Source organism: Lonchura striata, chromosome 3, assembly GCF_046129695.1.
Source record: "Lonchura striata isolate bLonStr1 chromosome 3, bLonStr1.mat, whole genome shotgun sequence".
NCBI lineage: Eukaryota > Metazoa > Chordata > Aves > Passeriformes > Estrildidae > Lonchura > Lonchura striata.
This window is the reverse complement of record NC_134605.1, coordinates 37,641,424-37,659,490: the sequence shown is the minus strand read 5'-3', so window position 1 is coordinate 37,659,490 and position 18,067 is coordinate 37,641,424. Positions and strand designations below refer to the sequence as shown.

Below are 18,067 nucleotides of genomic sequence, written 5' to 3'. Positions count from 1 at the left end.
GAGGCATAAACCAGTCTTCACATTTCTCTGCATGCCCCTTTTCACCAGCATCATAAATCCCATTGCTCACTCTATCTTGTGGTGCTGAAGCATCCTCAGCAACTTATCTGCCCTGGAAGATGTGTAGCAGACCCCAGCTAGAGACTGATGAAAGATCTGAGTTCAGCAACAAGATCTTCAAAACAAGCAAAGAAGGTGCTGATATCATGGGCTGGGATTTTACAAAAGGCTCTGAGCAATTCATGAATGCTAAATTTTATTGTATCCTGTGAGAAAAGCACCAGGAGGGAAAGAACTTGGTAAAATGTCAAGCATGAGCAGAGACCTGATACGACTCCTTCTATAAAATTAATTTGGAATAACTTTTGGTTTCATTTCAGTGCAGAAAGAAGATTAGGGTCAGGGGTTTTTTATCTTCTTCTAAAGTGATGCTGTTATTCTTTCTTACATTTCTATAATAAACTTCTATGAATTGCAATCAAATGATCACCTGCAGGATTCAGTTTTATTACCTAAGTCAAATGCATTATCTTTACTCCAATTTTGGAGAGCATTACAGCCATGTGCAGTAGTCCAGACCTGCTTAAAAAATAATAATAATAAAAAAGGCACTCATTTAACTTAACAGCAAGGGTTTTTTCCATCAAAAGGCTAGATAAATCACCATTATCAAGGTCAGTCCTAATTACAGCATATGGCACAAAAAATTCTATAAATACTAATGCATATACTGAGCTTGGAATTTGCTATCTCCCATTGGCTGTATGTACCTCAAAAAAAGAATCTATTACCAACTGGAAGACGAACTAGAACATTATCACACCTCAGGCACAGTCCTTTCCTTAGGATGCTTATCCAGGAAGTGAGTTCCAGTTTGATGTCCAAAAGGGTCTAAAAGGGTTCAACCTCACAGCTCCCTCTTCTCAGGAAAGACACTTAACCATCTTATCTACTATTAAGTTTATGTGCAAGCCTATGTTATGAAGACCACCAGAATGTCACTTAGGTATAAAGTGTCTTTTGAGGCGAAGCCATGAACTTCACCATTAACACTGTCATAGTCATCATATGTATTCTACACATGAATGGAGAAAGTAGGGTAAAATGAATGAGGTTTTAATTTTTATTCCTGCTGGAAAGTTTTCTCCCTTGATTTACCATCACACATATCAAAACAGTTTTGAAGGAAGAAACACTAAATAGTGTTTTGTATTACCATGTAAGATAAAAGCCCTTAAGAGGTAGTTTGAAGATTTGAGGCAGGTGTGCAGTTCCCTTGCTTCTGGCTCTCAGGCTCAAATCAAGTTCACAATGGTCAAAGTCTGTGCCCTTGTGAGGTGCTCTAAGTGAAGGTCCTAACTACCTTTAGGTCCAGCAGGGAGGGCCTCCAGGGCCAGCTTTTGCATGTGGAAAAAGTATACTGTAATATCTGGGCCATTCACTTAAGAGCTGGACTGGATGATTCTTGGGATCCTTTCCAGCTCAGAACATTCTGTGATCCTAATTGATTCTGTGATCTATGCATTGATCAAGTGGCTCCTCCACTCTGACACACAGATGTAATAGTTTCCTGAGAGTGTCAACAAGGGCTCCACATGTGTTTAGCAGCACCCAGACTAAATGCCCAACACCTTTCATCCCTGTTCCATCTGACTTTGTGTGGGACAGGCTCTCTGTCTTGTTGAAGCCTACAAACATAGTGCAGTGTGTTTAGACCATAGTCATTCACTCAGTGCACACACCTAATACTGTAACATTAGGTGGGAATGGAACATTGCAATGGGAATGGAAGAAGTCTGATGCAATAACCCTGTTCCTGCTTTGTAGGAGAAAGATCTTAATGCTTCCTGTTCTGAAATGCTCACAGAGCCCTGAGGACAAAGCATCAGATGTCATCAAGAGGAACACAGGCTGCCATGCACAATTTCAATATCTAACATTTATTCAATTTTTTTCTTTATTTTCTTTTGCCTTGCAGGCACTTTTTTTTTTTTTTTCTATTAATAAACTGTGGTTTTTTCACTTTCACCCCTTGGTATCCATTACTCTCATTGGTGAAAGAAAAGGGAATTATTGAAGCCCTTTTTGCTTAGAGGAAATGCTCATTCCAGGGCATTTTCTCCTGAAACTTGTCTCAAAACCAAGACACACGCTTTATGCAGTACCCTGACTTTACTAAATCTGCCAGTAGTGCCTCTAGCACCACTGTAGAAATTGCCTCTGCAAACAGAAAGCCCATGTTATATTGGCTATTCTAAGTTGGTAACTTTCAAGGTTTGTCCATATTTCCAGCACTGGACAGGGGGGCATATCTTGCTTATATATCATTCAAACCTTCATGAGGCAGTTCTTTTTATACTGCTTCTGTTCAGAATTAGTTTGGTGCTTTCAAAGTTGGGCATTAATTTTTTCTTAATAAGATATCATCATAAAACATGCAATTTAGTGCTTCGTCTCTTCCAATTTCCATACAGAAATCCAACTCTGTTAAATTTGAGTTTCAATCCCCCTGGCCCTTCATGTAACTCGTGCTATAGACTGTGAAGGGTTACCGACCCATAACAAATAAATTAATAAGCTTGCATAATTATATTTGGGTCATTTTATTTCAGACCGTGAAATCAAAATCTCTGTTCACATTAGTGCAGGAATTGCTCTAACTAGCCATTGGGGCTCCCTTGATATACCATCTGCAAATGCAGCAGTCTGGCACCTGCTGGAACAAAGAATCCATGCTCATAGATTGCATGCATGTTTTTTTCTCATTACCTTTTCTGGGCATCATGTTTGAATCCTATTTCTAGCCATTTCCTGTCTCAAAAGAGTAACTCTGCTTTACAGCTTGATCTTTGTCTTTTGTAGTCAACAGTTGCTGAAAAGTGTCACATGACTACCAGGTAGGTCAGATTACCTGCCTCCAGCTGTTCTGGGGTGCAGAGCAGAATGTATTGGCATAGGCACCAGAGAGGACTCTTAGAAAGCCTGGGAAGCAGGGCTGTGCTTCTGATAGGAAAATGTGTCATAGCGCTGTTGCTTATCCAACTTCTCTTGGCCTCATCTGCTAAATGCATCATCTGCTAAAAGGACATTGTCTTTATGACAGCTTGAGTTTTGGAGGTTCTTACTTGGCTCTTCTTGGCTCCATTTGACCTCATGATCACTTTAAATTGAGGCTTGAGAAAGATCTGCATCTTGGATTGCTGCCGTTCCCAGGAATCTAACTGAGCTTGAAAAATAGTTATAGCTTCTATACCTTATAATGTGGTCACAGAGGATAAGGCTGGTAAGGTTAACATCTAAGTTACTGTGGTCATTGCTATAGGCACCTTAGGATCCATCACAGAGACATGTCCATTACACACAGCATTGAGTCATGAAGAGGGATCTTCCTGCTCCTGCTGTGTGTTTAAAAGGGCAAAACAGAACCATCATTCCATGTATTTCCCCACTGCAGAGACTGACAGAAAACTATTTTTGCCTATAACAAACAACAATATGGGCAGCCTGTCAGTGACTGACCACCTGACATCTCTTGAAAAAACAGCTGCATAGAGCTGTCTTGTGAGGTGGGCCAGCTGCCATCCACAGCTGGATGTAAATTGCCCATGCACACCATGGTGAGGAGGAGGAGGAGGAGCATGAGAGGATTTTAGTTGAGAAAATAGAATTGGAATGTGCTCCAGAATGGGAGATTAGTTCACTGCATTACTTATGATATATTAGTCAAATAACAGTAGAGAGAAGTATCTAGAACTTCATGAAGTTCAAAGCTAGTGAGCTACTGGCAAATATCTACAAGTAACAGGGCAACTTTTAGACAGAGTTAGTTCATTGGTGGCTATAAAAGTGACAGACCTTATTCAGCCTCTGCATGATAGGTCTCAAAAACGGTGGCTTCTGGATGGTAAGAGGATGCACCAAAGGAAAGATCATGCTGTATGTGCCCTGTGCTGATGTACTTTTCCTAAGCATCTGCTGGTAGCCCTGTCAGCTTTGTACACTGAGTAAGATTCCCTCTAATCTAGGAAGAGAGCTCTCAGGTTTTTCTAAAGGAGGATCTGTGGGGAGAGAGGTTATGGTAGCAGGAAAATAACATCTTTCCCAGCTCCTTTACAGCAGAAATGCCTCAGTTCTCCCCTCAGTAAGCTTGTTGAAGTCCCCACCCATCGCAGTACAACTTGTATATGAATAGCTGAGGGTAGAACTTCTGGAATTCACGTTTCTATATATTTAATATAACATGAGAAGAGCTTACCTGTCTGGAATTTTTGATGCAGCTATTTCATACAAGGGTGATTTCTAGCAGATGTAGCCATTTTATACTTATAAAGTTAGCAACGATTTTGGCATTTGTGTGCAAGAAAGCCACTGAAAGAAAATATGAATCAGAAATTAAAGTAAGTCTAAGCAGAAATGAAAGCAGCTGCCAGCTTCCAGAATAGCATTTCAAAAGTTTAATTGTGTAGTCATCACCCTTTTAAACTTAAACCATACAGAGTTTGGCAAGAGAAAAAACAGAAACAACAACTAAAGAAAACCCCACCACAACACTTTTTGTCACATTAAGGGACACACAAAAAGATGATTTTGTAATTTTAGCGATGACTTCCTTTGAAAATCCTTTTCATTTGTGTCCAGCACATGGGGGATGCCAGGTCCATTGCCGATGAGGTGGACCAGCCAACAGGGGGCAGGCAGAGGACAGAAATGAGCATCAGAGACCGACACCCCTTCATTGGAGAGCCCAGAAAAGCAACAGTCAGTCACCCTACCAGCAGACCTAGCTGGTCTCCAGACTGATTCATTAGACAGACACCTCCCTCCCTGCCTCATCATTTCGTTATGACACAGGAAGATGTCAGCCTTTCATGGGACAAAAGGACATTCTCAGGAATGCAAAGGACTGAAATATCATCTCATACCCTGGCATGCTTCCAGGACACCAAGGATGTGCAGTCTCCTTAATCACAAGTCCTTTTTTGGTCCTGCTGCATTTTAAGAGACTAGTCTGACTCAAAGACGATATCAAGTTCGCCTAAAGTAGCCTGGAGGATTTGCATTTGAAAGCCATCCAGTAGAAGCCTTACCAAACTAGCTTTTCTGAAATTAAAAACATAAAGGAGGGTCTTGCTTGACAGTGCTTTTTTTTTTTTTTTTTTTTTTTTTTTTTAATTATTATTATTATTCTCAGTTTTGCCCTTGGGAGAGAACAGATTTCTGCCTCCATTATAACAGTTTTGGAAGGTATGGTATTTTTATTTGGGTGAGGTCATTAAGCAGAACACCAAAAGGACAGACAGAAGGTATTTTGGAAGGCTGTGTTTTCACTCTGCAGATGTAGTCATACAAGTGCACCTCTGCTTCACAGCACTGTTCCTACACCAAAAGCCAGTGTTCAAGAAGATCAAATTAAAATGGGCAGTTTGGCATTGTAACTGGGTTGGTTGCTGGGTCTTAAAGGAGTTTATTGCTATGGCATAAGGTTGCCAGAGCATAAAATTAGAGGCTTGACAAGTAAGCATTTCTCATAGGATCCTATACTTCTGGTGGACTCTGGGGCCAAACATAACCAGCTCTGACTTTCATCTCAGATATGGGATAGTTATAAATAAATGAGAGATTACCCTCCTCCCTGTGAAACAAGAGAAGTGAGGAAAGGAATATTACCCAATGAAATCACTACAGCCTAATCTTTTCAAAACACTGCTACTGAATTCACACTACTGTCAGTTCTTCTTTGCTGCCTCGACTTTCTAGAGCCCTTTTTCAATTATTTCCTAGTCTTGAATTTTAAACTCAAGTCTTCTATCTCTGTTTATGATGTATGGTGAAATTTTTCTCACATACACAGGACCTCCTTTCCTCAACAGTTGCATCCATCCCCATTGTTCCTTTCAAGGTACTTTATCTATTCATCTATTCTTGTCTACTTCTCTTTTATCAGCCCCAATTTTCATGTAATTTTGCATTCTTAAGCAAAAAGATCTTTCCATTTATTTTTTTCTTAGGCTCAATGTCAAAAGCTCACTCCTTCCCCATAACACACTCCACTGCTGCACATTTCTTGTCATCTTCTAGCTCCAATATTTGCTAGCAGACATGACAAAGACTGGGAGCCACAGACACATTCAGAAACATAGTAACTGGAATAGAACAATTTAAGACAGTGGCATTTCAACATGGATGTCACTTCAGTTCTGTCCCCATCATTAATTCTAAAGGATTCTTTCATCTCTACATTATTGTATTTTAAAGCTCTATAAAGGAAGTTTCTCAAAATTCTTAAGCAATTCAGAGCACATATCCTAGTCAGAAAGCAATCATGTGTTGTTTGGTTTTTTTTTTTTTAAGCTGGTGGATAAATCATATTTGCAGGGTGGTTTCCTATATTCATTGTTCAAATTGCTCCATGATAGCTGGGCCATGGGGAAATGTCAGCTTCTCAGAAACTTTCTTTATAAGCAAGTACCATTACCTGCCTAAAAACTGCTCAGTTAGCAAAAGCCTTTGTTCGACTTTTTTCTTTCTCTAGGGGACACAGCTGGCCCTCTCCTATGCTCCCTCAAACACCTTGGATTTGTGAATGGCTACAAAGAGGCATTCTCACCAGATTCTAGAGGTGTTTGTTAGCAACACTGAGCAAGAACAAGATGCTCAAGGTCTGCCAACAAATGTGAAAGGTGTGTGTGTCAAGCCCAAGATAAGCAAAATACATGTTTCTTTACACATTATTGCTCCAAGTCAGCCCCAATATATTGTCCATCAAAGCCAGACAGTCTATACAACTCACTGGACCACACTGGGACCCAGGTAACATATTTCACAAATTCTCCTGAGAAAGAGCAGGAGCATTAGCAAAGCAGCACATGAATTAAAGCAGGCTTGATCCTCTTTAGTGTACACTCTGAGCCTGGGGCCCACTAAGAACCTTCTGATCACTTAATCTGCCTATCTGGAGGATCTGTATATGTATGAGATAATCCTGGTAATCAAGAGTGTAGATAATAGCAGTATTATTTTATTCCCATAAACATTTAAAAATAAATGTTTTGTTCTCCAGTGCAATCTGTTACGTAAAATTCACACACACTGAAAAAGAAAACAAACATGTCAGAAAACTGTGGAAATGTAACAGGAATAAAAGCAAGGATTAAGTATCTCAGAAGGCAAAACACACTAAGTAAAAACATTTTGACTGGATACATGTTTTCCAATCAGAAATTACTGATAAACAACATAGAGCTGATACTGTATTATGGGAGGTGTCGGGAAGTATAATCTATTTACATACTGTAGTTGTGTACCCAGAACCCTTGGACCATGACAGGCAGGAGCAGGAGACAAAAGGAGACTGATGTGTGTGGCTAAGGCAGAGGCTGACAACTCCTTCTATCCAAGGGATGGAGAGCTGGGAATATTGGGGCAGTGGGGGACAAGAGAAAGCCCATAGCCAAGAAGGGTAGTCCAGGCCTGGCTTGCTGGTGAGTGATCACAGCAGTTGCAGTCCTATTCTGGTGCCCCCCTTAGAAATGTAGTCTCTGCTTGAGTCCTGCTTAGCCCATTATGTCACCACTAAAGCCAAAGAAAAATGTTGACAATTCAGAGACAGGACTGAAGGATGAATGTCACCGATATGGCTCAGTTGGTAAGAGCGGAAAGTCCAGTCCTCTCTCAGGGCTGTAACCACAGTAGAGCAGGAGCAAATCCTGTTAATGGCGTTTTCCTAGCCTTTGCATCTCTGAAAAAATGGACTCTTGATCTTTCCTGGTAGAATTTCTTCTGATGAGAATTTCCTTCTGATCCTAAGGGAATTGTAGCAAGGACCAGAGGTCACTGCTATGACAAATCATAGGTTCAGGAGCAGCAGTTATTGACAAGCTTCTGTTCAGTGAGCACCAGAATAATCCCCTAAATCATCAGGGGAAACTCAGGTCACCTTCCATTCCACACACCTCTAACTGTGGTTTATTAATAGACTGAATAAATTTGCAATTTCTACATAAGGTTAGTCTGTTCTATTGAATTTGTTTTGCATTTGTTTTGTTGGGGTTTTTTGGGATATTTTCTGGAGGGGGGTGACTCTAAGATGAACAATACTTACTTTGTATCACTCTCCTTGAGAAAAATCTCTGCAGTCTCACCAGTTTCCCAAACTTCTGCAGCCTTCACTCACATGGTGTAGGATGGAGAAGAACTTTCTCTACAGCCAGGCACTCCTGTTTCTCATTGGTTTTAACTTGCAAATTTATAATGAGAGATACATCTAGGAAGGGATGGGATGTATTTGAAATTTAACAGTGGAATCTGGTTTCTTAGATTTCTAGCTAGTATACTACAGCAAAACATTTTGTGATAAACCACAGCACTACACTTTAAAATTGGACTTGAAAAATCATCTACATCATATACCATCTGCAGAGCAGGAATTACTCACCAGGAGCTCTTGAGCAACAACAAAATAAATTTATACGTTTCTGCCAGAAGGATTGTGCCAAAAAGAGCAGACTAACCAAGAAATAGTTTTTGCTACACAGTACTTACACAATTCTGATTATTGCTGTGACCCCCAAGTGACTCAGTTTGTCTATCTTCTGGAAAAGTATGCAGGATACCAATATGATTCATTATTCTTATTGCATTCATGGCAAAGTTTTTGTTGGTTTTTTTTTTTTTTTTTACGTTATGATTTTGGTTTGATCCACAACAAAGAGGCTCTTTGCAAAATCTGGATTGATTTTGCCTTTCAAATTCTCATTACATTCAATGAAAGCTTAATCCAGCACTATTGAAGATTGAAGTCAGTGAAAGTTTTGCCAATGGCTTCAACTGGGAGTAAGAATTTAATTATGCACTAGTGAGAACTGTCAGCATTTGATTCCAGTACTTGCAAATGCAGAATATGAGCCTAAACAGATTACAGTTTTTCCCCAAATGGCAGTACCATGGACTGAACCCAATTCTTGTTTGGTTTTCTGGTTTGTTTGTTGGTGGTGTTTTTTTTTTTTTTTGGGTTGTTTTTTTTTTTTTTTTTTTTTTGGTTTTTTTTTCGAAAGGGGAATTTGTTCCTAGAATCCAAACCCCAGGAAACTTGCCTTCTGTTTCCAAAGTGTTTCCTTGATCTATAGGAGATTAATAGCTCATCTTCCTTTTTCTGTAGGAGCATTTTTTATGAATAAATTTTTCACAGATTCACAGAATATTCTGAGTTGGAAGGAGGTCAAGAGTATCATCAAGCCCAACTCTTCAGTAAATGGCCTATACAGGGATTGAACCCACAGCCTTGGTGTTATTAGAAGTGTCCTCTGATCAGTGGAGCTAAGTCCAGGCCACTGACTTCACTGGATGAAATAAAAAGTTGTAATTGTTCTTCTGTGTGATTCCTCCCAAGCCTGCAGTCCCTTCCTCCCCAGCACCAAAGAAGGATTGGTCTTATGCATGCTCTTCCTTCCCTAAGGAACCTCCACAAGCTTTATTCAGATATGTTAGGTTTTTTTTATTAGGAGATCAAGTCTTCCTTAAATGTCAAGAGATTGTCTGGAGTCTTTTTTGTTTTTTCAAAAAAGGATGTTTACATTTCACCAAATTTTCCAGGTTATCAAGATTTCTGTCAGGATATTAATTTTTTTCTGCTCCCTGCTCTCCACACAATTATCTGAAGTACTTTGTGTTTTCCCACACAGGGGCCACTTCTAATCTCCTCCAAAAAGGTTTTAATCTGCCTGCTTTAATGGAGTTACTTCTGATTTAGTTCACTTTGGCGAGGAATCACTCCATGATCATTCACAGAGCTGTATTGGCCATCAACTTTCAAACTGTGCTGCATAATGCTTTTATTTTCTTTACGGGACCTCCTAGCCCCAAATCCACACCTCAGCAAAAGTCCCACCATGAGTCAGTCTTCACATCACAGCCTGAAGGAGAACAAAGGAACAGAGCATTGGGACCACAAGAGGAGGATACATCATGGGCTCTTACCCTCCACTCCATTTTTCCTGTCGTCTGTGCAAGAATAAGAAGACAAAGGAGTTTTTCCCCAAACCCATTTCTGCTGATGCTAACACCAAGTTGAGACATTTTAATCTGTCCTGTCCACAATAACTCTGCTCATCCGATCTGAGTCTTTCACAGAAAGAAAAATCTCACCTGCTCTAGAGGTATCTGCTGGTTTGTTAGAGAACAATCAAATCTAGTAAAGAGATTAAAGGGGCAGTTCCAGAGACAGATGAGATACGTGGAATGGTTTCTCCTGGATGCATCAATCTTGCATCTAGTTACAGTAAATCAGCACCACAATGAACTCAATCCATTCCATGAACACATGGGCTAAGGGTTCATTTTTCAGCTGAGAGCAGTTTATTCCCAGAAGTCAATGCCCTGCAAAAGAAGATGAAGCAGATGAAAGATACCAAACTGAAAGTCAAATCTCTGTGTATATGTTCTGTATTAAAGATTTTTTGAATATTTGCATCTTGTAAGCCTTAAGTGAGAATAGATATTTTGGCTAAATAAATTAAAAATTAAACATAGATACCCTATTACTAAAATCTGTATACTTAATATTTGAGACAACCACTGAGGTTTCTTCTTTCTGTTTGTCGATTTACAAGATATGTGGTTAGTTTTACAATCCAGCCTCTAAAACAATGCACACATTTTACTAGCAGCATAAAAATCTCCTGATATCAGTATCATAAAATATTTGACTTTCAAGTTTTGCTAAAGCAAGGAGCAAAATGCAGCACATACATAACCATTCCTAGTTCAATCCGCCACCCGAACAATGATTACATATTAGAGATATTTGACAAAATAACAGTGAATGTTTTTGAAAGGAAGAATAACAGGTTCAACTATCTGAAAATCCATTCAGATAATGTAGTGAATGAAATATTCCAGAGTTTTCCTTAAAAACATCTTGTCTAAGAAGTGTTGCTAAAACTTCTTAATGAGAAATTACTAGTGAAGGAATTCTATCTACAAGGCAGCTGAGATAAAGTCCATAAAGAGATATATTCAAAGCCCTCCTCTGAAGGCAGGGCAGTTTATTTTGAACCCAATTTCTGCTTTTGAGTAGACAGAGGCAGATCAGTATTTTTGTCCATCGGCTCTCAAGAACTGACTCCACATCCACCTATGTAATCTGCAGAAACAGATTCATTGACAATATCCAAATGAAAACTCAGGTTAAATTTCACACTCTATCAAAAAAAAAAAAAAAAACAAACAAAAAAAAAAACCCCAAAAAGTATATATCTTTTAATGCAGTGGAGGCTTGGAATCAGTATCATCCATTATTGACTTTGAAGCTAACTAATGGCTTTGCATAATATTAGCATTACTAGTATATGAATATAGCTAATGGATATTAACACACTGTGAAAAAGTGGTCATTAAAACACTGTAAATGCATTTGGTTAATAATTAGCACCTTTGAAAGCTTCACTTCTTAACTAATGCATTTATTTCATAATTTATAATTGCAAAATCAAATGTACTCATTTTTATAAATTATAGTTTCAAAAGAAATGTGCTCAGTGTAATTCTAATATACGTTTTTATGCTTCCTTTCTTTTTCTTTTGCACGTTATAGAAAGTACAAAAGAAGAAGATTTCAGCAGTAATTCAGTTATGGCAAACTAAGCAGATGGAGCTCCTGCGAAAAGCATTCCCCAGACAAAAAAGCAAAATGCCACATGGAAGTGCAATGCTCCTGAGTAGACACCAAAGTGCCTGGTCCTCTCTGTCCCAAGTGTTCTCTCTTCGAGCTGCCACTTAATTTATTGATACACTCAGGATCTGCTGGATGAGCATCTTGCATCAGTGATCTTCTTCAAAAGTTGAGTTTTAACACAAAGTCTTCAACAACAACAAAAAAAAAAGTGCTTCCATTCCCAAACACTATCATGGTAGAGATCCAGTTTCCTGATGCAAGGAATCTGTAAGAAAAGTGGTTGAATTTATCACATGCTAGAGGGGGAACTCAAACAAATAACACCCTGAATAGCCCTCAAAATAAATAACAACAACAACAACAAAAACCTGGATGAGGTAAGCATAAAAAACAGAACAGAAGGAGTGTGGAGGAGAGTAAAGAGATGACATTCCCTCAGCAAAATCCCCACTACAGAAAAAAGAAAATATTTCAAAAAATATCTCCTATTGTATGTATATTGTGAGCACAGAGACCCCCTCAGTTGGAGGTTTTCCCTTCTTTTTCACAACATCCTTTAAACCACTCTTCAGGTTCCTGTGGAAAAAAAAAAATCTTCTCAATCCCATACTGTGTTCATTTGAAATTCCAAAACTAATGAAGCTTTTGTCTCTCTCTTAACCTAAGAGCTACTGTTACCTCTAAAAATAAAAGATAATCTGTTAAAGAGCTAAAAATACTGAGCTCTGAGAGCCTTTTCAGACCTTTACATAGAAGATGATTGACACCCTTGCACCTTTAGTCTTCACAAAGAAAATGGTGAGGCAGTAGCTCCTATGCCCACCTCACAGCAACTCTTTCATCAGCTGTCTGCCAGTTGTTCTCCCATAGCTCAAATAAATCCAGCACAGTCTCGGTAGAAGGTTAGTGGTCAGAAAGTGGTATTCATGAAGAATCTAAAACAATCACCCAAAGGTGCTTGGCAACACTGTTTTAGGAAAGAGTTCTATATTTTTTTTAAGTAGGAAAAGCAGGGAGCGCTTTCAGATAGGAACGCCAAGAAGTCCAGCTATGTTCCACCTGCCCAAATCCCCATAGCTGCAGGACTAACAAAAGCTCTCCTGGAACACAGCAAGACAAGGGGTGCAGGCTGGGTGAGTCACTGCATGCTTTGAATTGAACGGGACAGTTAAAACAATTAGATCTAGTTACCAATAGAACAAAAAGCTCTCCTGTTTACCATAAAGTCTTGTCACAGAGAAGTATAGCCACAGTGTAGTGAGCAAAACTGTTCATTTTCCAAAGCTAACTGGCAAGAACAGACAAACATTTGCCTCACTTTCCTAACTTCAAAGTTGTGTTGAGGATCCACAGCAAGTTGTTGGCAAAGACAGGATTACAGAGATGAGTCTGATCCAAGAGATGAGGAGATGACCCATGGCAGACACAGCCAGCTCTAGCTGGTTCCACCAGACCCACTGCAGGACACAGACAAGTTCAGAATGTGCCTCTGTGATAAGGTAACACAGAGAGAGGAGAACTAAAAGCAATGAGAAACACCAGAGGGAACATCAAGGTCAGAGTAGGAGCAGGTACAACTGAAGGAACTGCAGCCCATGAAGAGCCCAGGAAGAAATAGATATTTCCCGAGATACTGAAGACAGGAAGGAGAATCTGCATGAAAGCACAGGAAAAGTGTGAGAGGAAAAGAGCAGGAGAGAGAAATCACCAAACCTCTGGGTTCTGCCACTAACTGCCCTCCGACACCACTTGGGGACCATGTACAGGAGTCTGGAGAGAAGAAGGGAGGGGAGAGAAGAGAAGGGGATGGGAGGATATATCTTTGTATCTGCTTGTGTCTTACTGCTAGATTCTATTCTAATTGGCAATAAATTAAATTAACTTTCTCCAAGTCAAGCTTGTATTGCCTACAACAGTAATTGGTGAGCAATTTCCCTGTCTTTATGTTGACCAATGAGCTTTCTTATCCTATTTTCTCCTAGGCCTCGTGGAGAAGGGTTATGAGTGAGCAGCTGGATGGAAATTTGGGTGTTTGTCAAAACTAACCCACCACAAAAGTGAACCCATCACTCAGTAGCACATGGACTTTCTCAGCCTCGAGTCTCTGCAAGAGGATGTAATTGGTTTCAATCAAAGGGAGTACTGGGAAAGGTAAAAGCTATTTCACAGAGTTCTTCTACAGATGTAGTAAAAAATACATAAATAAAAAGATTATTCCCTGAGGAAAATACCAGTTTCAGCTTTTGCTAATGATTTGGAGGAAGAGGAGACATCTGAATGGTCCCAGAATCCCCAGTCCTGCTGTCCTTTCTCTTAGAAATAAAAAGTAGAGTGGAGGACAGTTGAAGATTCTCCAGTAATGACACCATATAGAGGTTCTTTTTGATTCTAAAAATACCCTGTTTAGTTCAAGCTGTTCTTTCAAACAAAAGATGCAAACCTGCTTCCAAGTCCTGATTTAATTTCAATTTGGCATCTAAGGAAATGTTTTCCTGATTCTAACTACCATGGGACATTTTGGGCATTTTGGTCACTTGTCCCAGCAGATGCATAAACCTAAACCTTCCTTCTATAGCTAGCTGCATTTAGCCATTTTTTAGCCTACAATCTCTTAAATGTGAACCAGTCTTTTTCCTGGTTCTGAATTCTTATTATGACATGTTATCCATAACTTTCAGTATACAGAGGATTGTCCTACAACTTCTTCAACCTCTTTGACAATAAAAAGGCTGCAATGGGGAAGACAGCAAAGGAAGAAAGATTCCTTCCCCTAAACACTCATTTTGGGAAGTGAGGATGGGCTGAGAGGACATTTTTACTGTCCAGCAGATTGCTTGTACTATGGAACTATTTCAAACACATAGAATTCCCCAAGCTTGCACAAGGTGCCATGAATTAATCTCTAACTCATTTGTACTCTAGAATGTTTCCATACATTTAGGCTATCAAGGGATTTTCTGTGCTTCCAATGTGTCATTATAAAGTCCTTTAAAATATTTCAATTCTGCTTTAAACTCTTCAAAGAACTTTAACTGTGCAGTATAAATTTATGAAGACCATATGAAAGATGTCAAGCTCATGATAAAAGTAAGAGATAATCTAGAAAAAAAAACTGGACTACAAATTAATCTTCAATGTTCATGTCTGTTTCCACAAGAAGAAATATCTCTAGCAATGCCTCCAGGACATATCTCCTGACAGAAGTCAGCCAACCTACCTCACATGTCTGTGAATATTCTGAAGTCAATGGTCACTTCCACAAAATCCTGCATTAAAGCCTTTTCAACATGATCCTGTCAAGTTTTACAAGATGCACAGGGTTTGGTCAAAGACCAAACTTGTCTTTGAAAAGCTCGGCTGTTTCTGCAGGTTGTGTTCTAACTGGAGGAGTTCTGCTGCCACTGTCCTCCATAGCCCAGACTAGTTCTGTGATGCCCCAGGGCCAGTGGCAAGAGTGGGAACTGGCCAGGCTGGGGTCCTGCCTGAGCGACAGCCTCTGAGCAAGATGCCCAGCTGCAGAGACTCCTTGAAGGAGCAACAAGGACTGAGTAAAGGAGAGAGGGGAGGCTCTTCTGCAGTGCAAAGTCCAGCAAATTTATTGGAAAAGGCAAGGGAAAGGAGCACAGCAGTTAAACACCAGACAGGAACACAAGCAAAAACATCCTCCAGCACACCTGTGCCCAGGATTTTAAAGTCTTTCAAAACAGGGGGTGGACATACAACCAATGGGCACCTTCCAGGGTGGAACTTTCCAGAAAAAAGGGTTTGGGGTAATGGACCGGGTAAAGAGGCTGGCTTGCCTTGACCAACAAGGAAGAATGAGGAAAGTAGGGAGGGGATTCTATGAAGGACAGTTGGGTAGGTGGGCATAACATGGGGAAAAACCACCTGGAATAACTTGGGGGGCACTCGAACATACCATAAAATGACAGAACATTCAAGACAATAAATTTACACACTACAACACCCTGCCTTTTTGACCAATGCTGACTCAATGGCAAATCTTATCTGAGGCTGGGCACCAGAGCTGTGCTTTTTTATGACACAAATTAAAACCAAGTTTTGTTGTTCTCAGTTGACAGAGACTGTGTAGCACTCATGCAGGAGTTGTGACATGCCAGCTGGGACTTCCTGTTTAAAGAGTACTTTGGGTAGCTGTACTCCAGCTAGTCATGCTCTTTATGATCTCAAATCAACAAAATAATCTCTACACTTGGGGGCACTGTTGTGGGTTGACAAAAGAAATGTTCTGGCTGCCTGACATACACAAAAGAGAACATTTACAAATTCTTTAAAAGTGCACTGTATTGGTCAGTATAATTATTTCCAAAACTAGTATCAGCAATATTTCTAGTTCTATTGTGCTAGCAGAATTTTAATAAAAATTAAATCACTCACCCAAGTTTCACTTTACTAACATTGTAACCTGGGCCTTGTAATCAAAGGGAAAAAAATTAATTCTGGCTTGCTTCTTGTATCCTCAATCTCATGATAATTCAGGGAAAAAACTTCAGTTCTATAGAATAGGAATGCATTTCCCCAAACTTGCTACTTCTCTCCCAAATCAAATATTTGTTCTCATTCTCATAGATGAATCATGCAAATCCATTTTTTTTTTTCTGATTCATTCCCTCTGGACTTCTCTCCATTAAAGGAATGTTAAAGGAGGTGGACAGGACATCTATGGTACCTATAGAGCAGCAGAGCAGGAGTTTTTCGTCACTTTGTGTGTTTACTGAAATTTCCATGAGTTTGTCCTCTAATATCAGGTCTGTTGAACGTGAATTGATATGCATCCTGTAGTGTCACCCTTTACAGCTGTCCTGAGTTTTCTAGGACATTCTTTGCTGGACTTCAAATCCTCTTCAGGACCTGAATTTGCAGGCTGGCATCTGAGGAATGTTATTCTTTCTTTCTCTAACTTATGAGTTTTAAGGCTATCCATTTCACTTTGCATTTGACACAAAGGTAAGGAAGTACATTTTTAAAATCACTTACTGGGAAAGTAATAAAAGCCTTGAGCCATTAAATTCATACACGTTTTTCTTAGCCCTTGCCAAGTTATGCACAATAAAACAATTTGACTGTCCTTGACCACTCTTGATTGTTGACTATCAGAGTAGCGTAAGATATCCCTCAGACAGTCTGATTACATTATACAGTGAGATTATATTAAATGTGTCCTACATTTTTGGCTGGGACAAAGGCTAACCATGAAGATAGTGAGGCCTTTGCTTGTGACATATTTCTTTCCTCCATCCTACTTAAGAGTAAGATCTTCTGCAAATTCTTAATAAGATCTTCTGACAGCTCACATTTATTGTTTTCTTCAACCTACATTTGTGTGTAGTTTATGTGAGCAAACCTGCCCCAGAGTGACCCGTTCTCCAAAACAAACTCCATTTAAACATCATGCTGCTGGCTCTGTGAAACAGAGTCATTTCAGTAGGCTTGCTCAGTGACAAAAATCCATTTCATGTCTTCACTGGCCAAAGTCTTTTTCATTTAATCACTCAACAGAGTACAAAGGGCTTATATGATTCATTCTGAGGAAAGGAACATATACTTATACCCTGCTTTATTTTTATTTTTTAAATGCTTTTATAAAAATAAGACAACACAGCTATAACAAAAAGATCTTTCATTTGACATTCATCATTCACATTCATTTGTCATTAAACTATAACATTGAGAATCTCTGGCTCACAAAATAAAGTAAAAATCACCTTAATAACATCTGCAGGAAAATTGTATCCCTGCTGTAATGTCTACATGTGTGTTCAACTATGTGACCCAAACCGTAGAAGACATGGTTATACTTCTGATTTTTAAAGACAGAAAAACAAAATTATCCTCTCCTGCTGATGAAAAACTCAGTGAATTTTTTTGGTTCTTTAAGGGTTTTTTTTGAGCTACGGCCTTCAGGTAATCTGGGAATCTTCATTCATAACCAGCAAAAGAAAAATAGTGGTAATGCTAAAAATGCACACAGAAATTTGCAAAGGCTGAGCCAGATTCACCTTGGAGTTTTCTAGAGATGTCCTCTGATAAAGGCCATCATAACATTAACACAGCATTATGACAAAGAAGAGTTTATGGGGGCAAAAAGTAACTCTCCCCCCATTCCTGCCCCACACACCTTCCTCAAATCACACTCACAGACATCTAAAAGGGCCAGGACATTCTGGAGTGTGGGCAGGGTCTGCTGAACAGAGAGTCCAAGGTAGAAACAACATATCAAGAATATAAATTCAGTCCATTCCTCTACAGAAACTTGCCATTAAACTTTGAGAAAAACAGTGCTCCCGAGAAGATGTGACAGGACAACTACATCTTTGCTTCCCAGAGAATATCCAAAGTAATCCATCGGTCTAATTTGGACAAGAAAACTTATTT

The 18,067-nt window shown here is 39.4% G+C and overlaps 1 long non-coding RNA gene across 2 annotated transcripts in view; it reads right to left on the bottom strand.

The window, feature by feature from the left end:
* The window catches only part of LOC110477926 (uncharacterized), a 99,382-nt gene that overhangs the window by 26,132 nt on the left and 55,183 nt on the right, over positions 1–18,067 (bottom strand). Inside the window, exons 3-5 of one of the 2 annotated variants that reach the window (XR_004148012.2) lie at positions 10,144–10,374; positions 8,102–8,263; positions 6,309–7,089 (exon numbers count right to left, since the gene is read on the bottom strand). This is a non-coding gene — a long non-coding RNA (uncharacterized LOC110477926). Of the gene's footprint in view, positions 1–6,308; positions 7,090–8,101; positions 8,264–10,143; positions 10,375–18,067 lie in introns of those variants that run through there. The other variant, XR_013339703.1, reaches the window with a different exon arrangement.